General features: G+C 43.4%; 1 long non-coding RNA gene across 2 annotated transcripts; it reads left to right on the top strand.

The window, feature by feature from the left end:
• The first annotated feature begins 496 nt into the window (after nt 1–496).
• On the top strand, nt 497–6,345 carry LOC121107093. Of its 2 annotated transcripts, none has more exons than XR_005840522.1 (5): nt 497–588; nt 1,196–1,332; nt 3,391–3,548; nt 4,213–4,346; nt 5,006–6,345. It is a non-coding gene; the product is annotated as an uncharacterized LOC121107093 (long non-coding RNA). The 2 variants fall into 2 exon arrangements; XR_005840523.1 differs by having other exon boundaries at nt 4,216–4,346; nt 5,006–6,217.
• The last annotated feature ends 343 nt before the right edge of the window (nt 6,346–6,688 follow it).

Genomic DNA, 6,688 nt, shown 5'->3' with positions numbered 1-6,688 from the left:
ACAGAAGGTGGCATGTCCTGAGGTCACAGGCAATTCACTCTACTTTTCTAAATGAAGCTAAGAGAGGAGTGTAAAAAAATCCAGTGAGGAATAATGATTAAAAAGTCCCAGAGCAGAGACAGAGCAGCAAATGCAGGCCGTCTGACAGTTTCAGTTTTCACTTAGACAGGATTTCTCAGGACTGATAACCTTCTCCTCCTGCTGACAAGCATCTCTCACTGCTGTAAATCCCAGACCTAGCGGCTGCTGCTTGCCTTCCTGCCCTCACCAGTGCCAATGAGCCTCTACAAGGTGGTGGCAATGGTGACAACACTGTCTCATGCTGGCAGAACACCTCAAACTGGAAGAGACAGTGGTGTGAGGCAGGAGTCAAACAGTCAGCATCACCTGGGTGAAACAGATGATTTTGCACTGGGTTAAAATGTCTGTCTGAGCAGGGCTGGGCTAACATCCCTTCCCACGGTGGTTGTTCTGTCCTTTGTGACCTCAGGGATACTGCTGAGAAGGAAAACAAGGGGGGGATGCTAAGATGGGAGAGACACTGTGAGGTCGGGGTACTGCTGCAAAATAAGGGCACAGATCAAAGAGGTGGGCCGTGGTGATAAACTCTGGTATTAAAACTGCTGGACACACATATCCCTGCTTCTCTCTGCATCTTCAGTATCAGGATGGGTGAACACTGACCAGTACACTGCACAGGAATCCCTTGAAGAATTAACCTTTCATGTTAAGGAGTGTTAACAACGCTATTACTGGAGTGGGAGAAAAAGAAAAGTAAAGCAGCCCATACCAATCCTCAGGAGCTATAACTCCACCCTGAGCTCAAGTGTTGGATATTTAAACCATGGCTTTACTTCCCTTTGCCTGACAATACCTTCCCAGTTCATTAATATTCAGAGCTAAACCTGTGGGGGCTCAGGAAAAGTCAGAGATCAGAGAGGGAGCAAACTCAGAATCAGAGATGGACCTGAACCAAACCCCTGGGTCAGACCAGGACTCTGCTAAAGGACGGGAGGGGGTTGGGGGGGTGAATTTTGCAGCTCAGCCCAATCTATAATTCATTATGTATCGCTGGTATTTCTAAGAAGGCTACAGCTGTGATATTTAAATGCCAAACCTTTGTGCATCTTTAGACTCATACTTCTGTTGTTGTTTTTGAGGAGCTGAAATAGTTTTCTCTCCTCCTTGTTTCCAGAGGAAACCAGAGAGGGAGAATATGTTGGCATCATCGTGGATAGACTTGTTTACTGTTATGGTAGCATCCAGGACATTCTGAATTGGTGAGTCTGCAGCTCTAGGCCATCTAATGGCCACTTCAACCTTAATTTCAAGGTGAGTGGGTTGAGAAAAGTCCAACCCTCTCCAAACTCAACAGGACAAACTTTGTGTTCTCTACGGGTTATGACTTCTTTGGGGTATGAATTCTGTAGCACTTTATTCCTATGAACGAAGAGAACAAAGAGGTGTGAACTGATATCACCCAACGAGCAGATGAGGAGGCTTCTGCAGTAAACAGCTTGAAACAGTAAAAGAGGGAAAAGCAGAAGAAGAGCTGGAGAAGGCTTTAACAGTGAAGGGGAAACTAAATCATAGAATCACAGAACTGTTTGAGTTGGAAGGGACCTTTAAAGGCTATCCAGTCCAACTCCCCTGCAATGAACCGGGCATCTACAGCTCGATCACATCTATAAACAAGAAGTGTCTTTTTCTGTCTCTCACCCCTTGTCAGGTTTGTCAAAGAAATTTATGAGCATTCTGGGGGCTGATAATTTTTTTATATTAAAAAATATGCATATATGCAACAATTAGTTGAAATTCTTCACAGAAAAGCTCAAGCAATGTATTCATTGACATTTAACCTCCTCTCCCTGCAATCAAAGTCTTTTAAATAGAGATTGCATCAAATTTGATTCCATTTTGGCAGTTATATTTCTTGAAAGGAAAAGAAAAATAATATAAGAGGGAGAAAAAATTCTGAAGTGAAACAGGCTGTGACAAAGCAATATGTATCTGCAGAGGAGAAAAAAAAACCTTCTAAAAAACCAATCCTGTGGAGCCCTAGAATTAAGATGTCAAGGAAAAGAACACAAGGTAAGGAATAGGAGAAGAAAAATATCAGGAGAAATAACAGTGGGGTTAAAATACAGTGATAATGTCCTCTGTAATGCACTGAGCCTCAGTCCTGCTATCCCCTAATGAGCATCAGGCACAGCTGATGGAGGGCTAGGGACAGCTACAAAGCTACAGTGCTGTGGGAGATGGGGTAACATCAGCTACTCATATTTTCCCTTCAGACACAGCACGAAGCAAGCAGTTGCTGCAGGGTATGGGCTGAAGACGGGCTGAGTGGGAAAACATTCTGCCTATCAGAAGGGAAAGGGAACTAAAAAGCTGCATTTAGTCTGGAGGCAGCTGGTTCACCTGGAGAGGGGCAGCTGTGTTAGCCAGGGCTGCTCTGCAAAACCTTTATGGCAATCTTCCCTCCATCAGTATGAGCACAGCATCCACTGCTTTTTCGTATTTTGATTCATGCACCTGCCACAAGTTTCATCCAGTGAAGCACATCCAGGCTGTGCTTATAGGGGACTATAGCATGAGGATCCACTTATCTCACACAACACTCCCATCACAGGACACGTGCTGCATTGTTCTGCAGCTTTTTGGGATGTGTTGGGTGGATAGCCTATCTCCCTCCAGAGCCTGGAAAGCCTTTTGGGACCCAGAGGAATGAGAAGCTCTGTAAGATGCTTTTATCATTATTAATGGGAACACTTGTATTCAGAAGGAGATGGAGAGGAGATTTGGGAAACGTGAGACCTGTAAGTCCTGATTCCAGCAGCAGGGGGTTATAGATACTGGCTATGCTAATCAGCAGCAGGAGAGGGAAGCCACCTAGGGAATTGCGATTTAATTAAAGATAGCTGCCAGGGATTCAGGGAGGAAAAAACAAGCCGAACAAACTCTTTGAAGGAGCACACAAAAGGGAAAAGTTGCTAAGACCAGGCAGGGGAACGATCTTAACTTTGGCAAGAAGATAGCTGTGAATAGGCATCAAAATCCCTCTGCTGAGCGTTTTCTCTCAACCTTCATTATGGGAAACGGTGGCACCTGTGCAAGCAGCACAGCTGGAATGGGATGGCAGCATACATGTTCAGGCAGTGTGAAGCTCTGGGCAAGTTCATGCAGGAGAGGTGACTTCACCTGGAACTTGCTTGCTAATCCCTGACAACCCTTCATTTCAGTAACGAGGCTCCTTTTGGAAAGCTGGAAGTCCCATTTGCAGCTCATGGATCTTTGATTTTAGATTGTTATTCCATTGGACATGTTTGAATATCTCTTCCCTCACAGGATGGCATCCCTCCCCTCTCTAAACCTGTCACCACTTAACAGGCTTTGGTGCTGTGAGGACCTCCAAGGGAAGCCAAGGATGTGGAGCAGTGACTTCAATCCTCAGCCATCATTTATGTTATCAGTCATCCTCAAATCCCAGCACAAACAACACTACAGGGGCAGAAGCACAGCCGATGCCAACGCTGCACTCTTGGCAGGTTAGATATACTGCTTCATTTTACTTCTGGGCTCCGGGCAATATTAATTTTTTAAAGCAAGGTTAGATCTCAAACATTTGTCAAAGGCGTCGCTCACGAAGCTGAGATCCATCTCCTTCCTCTTGCCACTCCCTTGTTGTTTTTTTTTCCTGCCTCTTTTGTCTTAAACTACTCTAACATGCCCCAGAAGTCAGAGCTCTCCTCTTTGCCGACCCTCTTGGCTAAACCATCAGTCACTGCTCATCATCCTCTGTAATAGAGTAGGAAATGGCTTTTTCAGAAGGAATGCCGGGATGTGATCTCCAGCAAAGCCACCTCCTTGACACCAGAAGCACAGAGCGTGCATGAGATCCCAGCCAGAGCCAGCCCTGGGCAGGAGCTGAGCTGGAGGGACCATCACAAATGGTCCTTGGGCCCACACTCTGCTGGCAGTAAACCCTGGCTGAGATCTGGGGGGTATCTACAGGGTATCAACATTCAGAAGCAGACTGGTGCAAGCTATCTTCTTATGAGCAGCATTGGGAGGTTGTTGTTGAGTTTGTTTTTCCTTTGTTTTTCTTTTCTTTTTTTTTTCCTTGTGGTACTTTTTTTCTTTCTTTCTTTCTCTTTTCCCACTCTACCTTAAAGGGAGAATAAATTAAGAGTTTATCTGTAATTTTCTCAGCAGGACAACTTCATTGAAGTGCCAGGCAGGATCCCCCATTGTATAAATCAATGCATTTTATCACAAACCTGGGCCTTCTGGTAATAAACTAAACAAGAGCTGCTGCTTTCCTCATGGATGTAATCAGCAAACAGGTGAGCACAAGAGCTTTCCTTGTACTAATGGGGCGAGGGGGGAGGCAGTTAATTTGACCTGGACTGCGGATTTAGCCTCTCCTGCAGCACAGCTATTCCCGCAGTTATCTCTCCAAGTCCAGCCTCTGTGACTTTCTGTCTTATTTCTAGTCCAGACATGCTCTGGAAACCATTACCATATTCATAAAGCTACCTGGACTCACAGAGCATGCATGAAAGAGTAAGAAAGACCCATCTATTTTACCAGCTGTGCAGTCAGCATCTGTAAGCGAGAAAAGGAGAAAGGGAAGGAAGGAAAAGAGGTTATTCTGCATTTGCTGTGGTGGAAAAGCGTGTGTGGCCCTTCAAAGGTAGCATCCATTAACAAAAGAAAGCAGAGATACCCACACTGGCCAAGTCAATCTGCCCCTGAGGGCAAGTAGCAGCTTATCACATAGCCCTATTTGGATTTATTGCATTGCCAGGGAACATTTCCATGAGCATGTCTGTTTTCAGGCAAGTGGAGAACATGGCTTGAGATAAGGAGATTTAGGATACAGGGAGCAGAAAGAGTCTTTGTTGCAGGATCTAATTCCAGGCTCAGACATGGGTTTAATAGATGATTTTAGCCAAGCAAGAGGATTGTAATGGTTGTAAGAGAAATATATTTCCTTTACCAGGTAATGAGCATTGGTAAGAGGCCTTAAATCCTTGGACAGAAGGCATCCAGGATCTAAAAAAGTATGATCACAGCTATTCCAAATGAAAGTCTCCTGGTGTGTTAACTTTTCTATCTCTGTTATCACTCATCTAATTCTTTAGCAGTGTAGTAGTACTGAAGACAAAGATGGTCTTGAATAAAACTGTACAATTTATATGAGATTGTATCATTCGACTTCAAGGTATTATTGCAAAGAGTCCATCACTTGGCCTGAGGCACTGAGTACTCCTATTCTACAGCAAGGACGTTGGGGGAGCGCGTCTCATCAGGGAAGCCTGCAGGGGATTTCCATTCCTCACAAGCTCACATGCTCAGGATTTAACTAGAGCATCTCTTTCAGCTTCTGAGGACACAGATTCATCTTCGTCTTTGAAGGGAAGATGATAGAGTGATTATAATGCTGTCTTTCATATGTGAGGTGGGAGAACCAGCTACACAGGGATGGTTTCCACTACAGAGAAGAGGTTATATTTACTGAGTATTTAGTGGGTCTGAGAAATGTTGGCTAAAAAAAATCACTGTAAAGGTTAGAGACAAAAAAAATCCTTTTTCAGGCTTTTTGGACTTGTCTTTGTGTAGTAGCACAGACATGAAGAAGATAACACTGAGAGATGATTCACCTTGCTTGCTCTGGTGAGAGTGAATCCGCAGCTACTTACACCCAATGCAAGAAAAAAGGAAAAAAATATTGATCCAGAGTTCCCACATCTATGATCTACATCCTTGTGTTTCCCCTAAAGAAAATTTATGGCTCCCCATCAGCAGTAAATCAGAGGACTGACTTTCCTGCTCCTTCTCAGACAGATGCTCTGTTGTACAACATGAGAGAAAGTCCCCAAAGTGTGGAGGATATGAAGGTTTAACACATGGGCAGGTCTGGATAACAGTTCAGAGCAAGAAGAAGAAAGACAGATCAGCTGCCAGCCTGGTGGAAAATAGCAAGCTTTTCATTACGTTTAATGCATCTGCTAACTGTAGTTCTATAGAACACTACTGTATAAATAGATGGTTATTTATACCAATATTTATAAATATATGTATAAATACAACTTTGTAAATATATATTTATTAAACTAAATAAATACATATTTATAAAGGGATATTTAATGCATTTAATAAACATACAGATCTTGCTGCCCTGCTGGAGGATAAAACAAGGTGAAGAGAATTGGAAGTCAGCCTTGGCAAAAAATAACCTTAGATTGACACCTTCTTCCTAATGGATTGCAAAGCTCTGTTTTACTCTAATTTACACACTGGTGAGAGATTTGGTCGTGATGTGCAGCAGCCTCTGAGATGAGATACAGTCATTGTGTAACCAAAATAGCAGTGCCACAGCCAAGTGCCTCCTAGAAAGTAAAATACTATTTTTTTTTTCAATGAAACTTGGATAAACTTCTCAGCTTGGGAGAAATGATTCTCGTTTATAGTGAGTAAAGTCTTAACCACCGAATCCAGCCGAGAGGATGTCTATATTAAAGATCTATATACTGATACATAAGCTTTTTTGGAGTTAGTTAACAGCAGGTTGATGAGGACTGTAAGCCCTGAAAAAAAAAGAAATAAATCTGCCTGCTCTGAAGAGTTTTGCTAGATTAAAGTGAGCTTGGGTATGGTTACAGCAGTGCTGTACTGCTAGAGG

Source organism: Gallus gallus, chromosome 17 (assembly GCF_016699485.2).
Source record: "Gallus gallus isolate bGalGal1 chromosome 17, bGalGal1.mat.broiler.GRCg7b, whole genome shotgun sequence".
In the NCBI taxonomy this organism is placed as follows: domain Eukaryota; kingdom Metazoa; phylum Chordata; class Aves; order Galliformes; family Phasianidae; genus Gallus; species Gallus gallus.
Note: the sequence above shows the minus strand (reverse complement) of the source record. Positions and strands in the feature narration are given on the sequence as shown.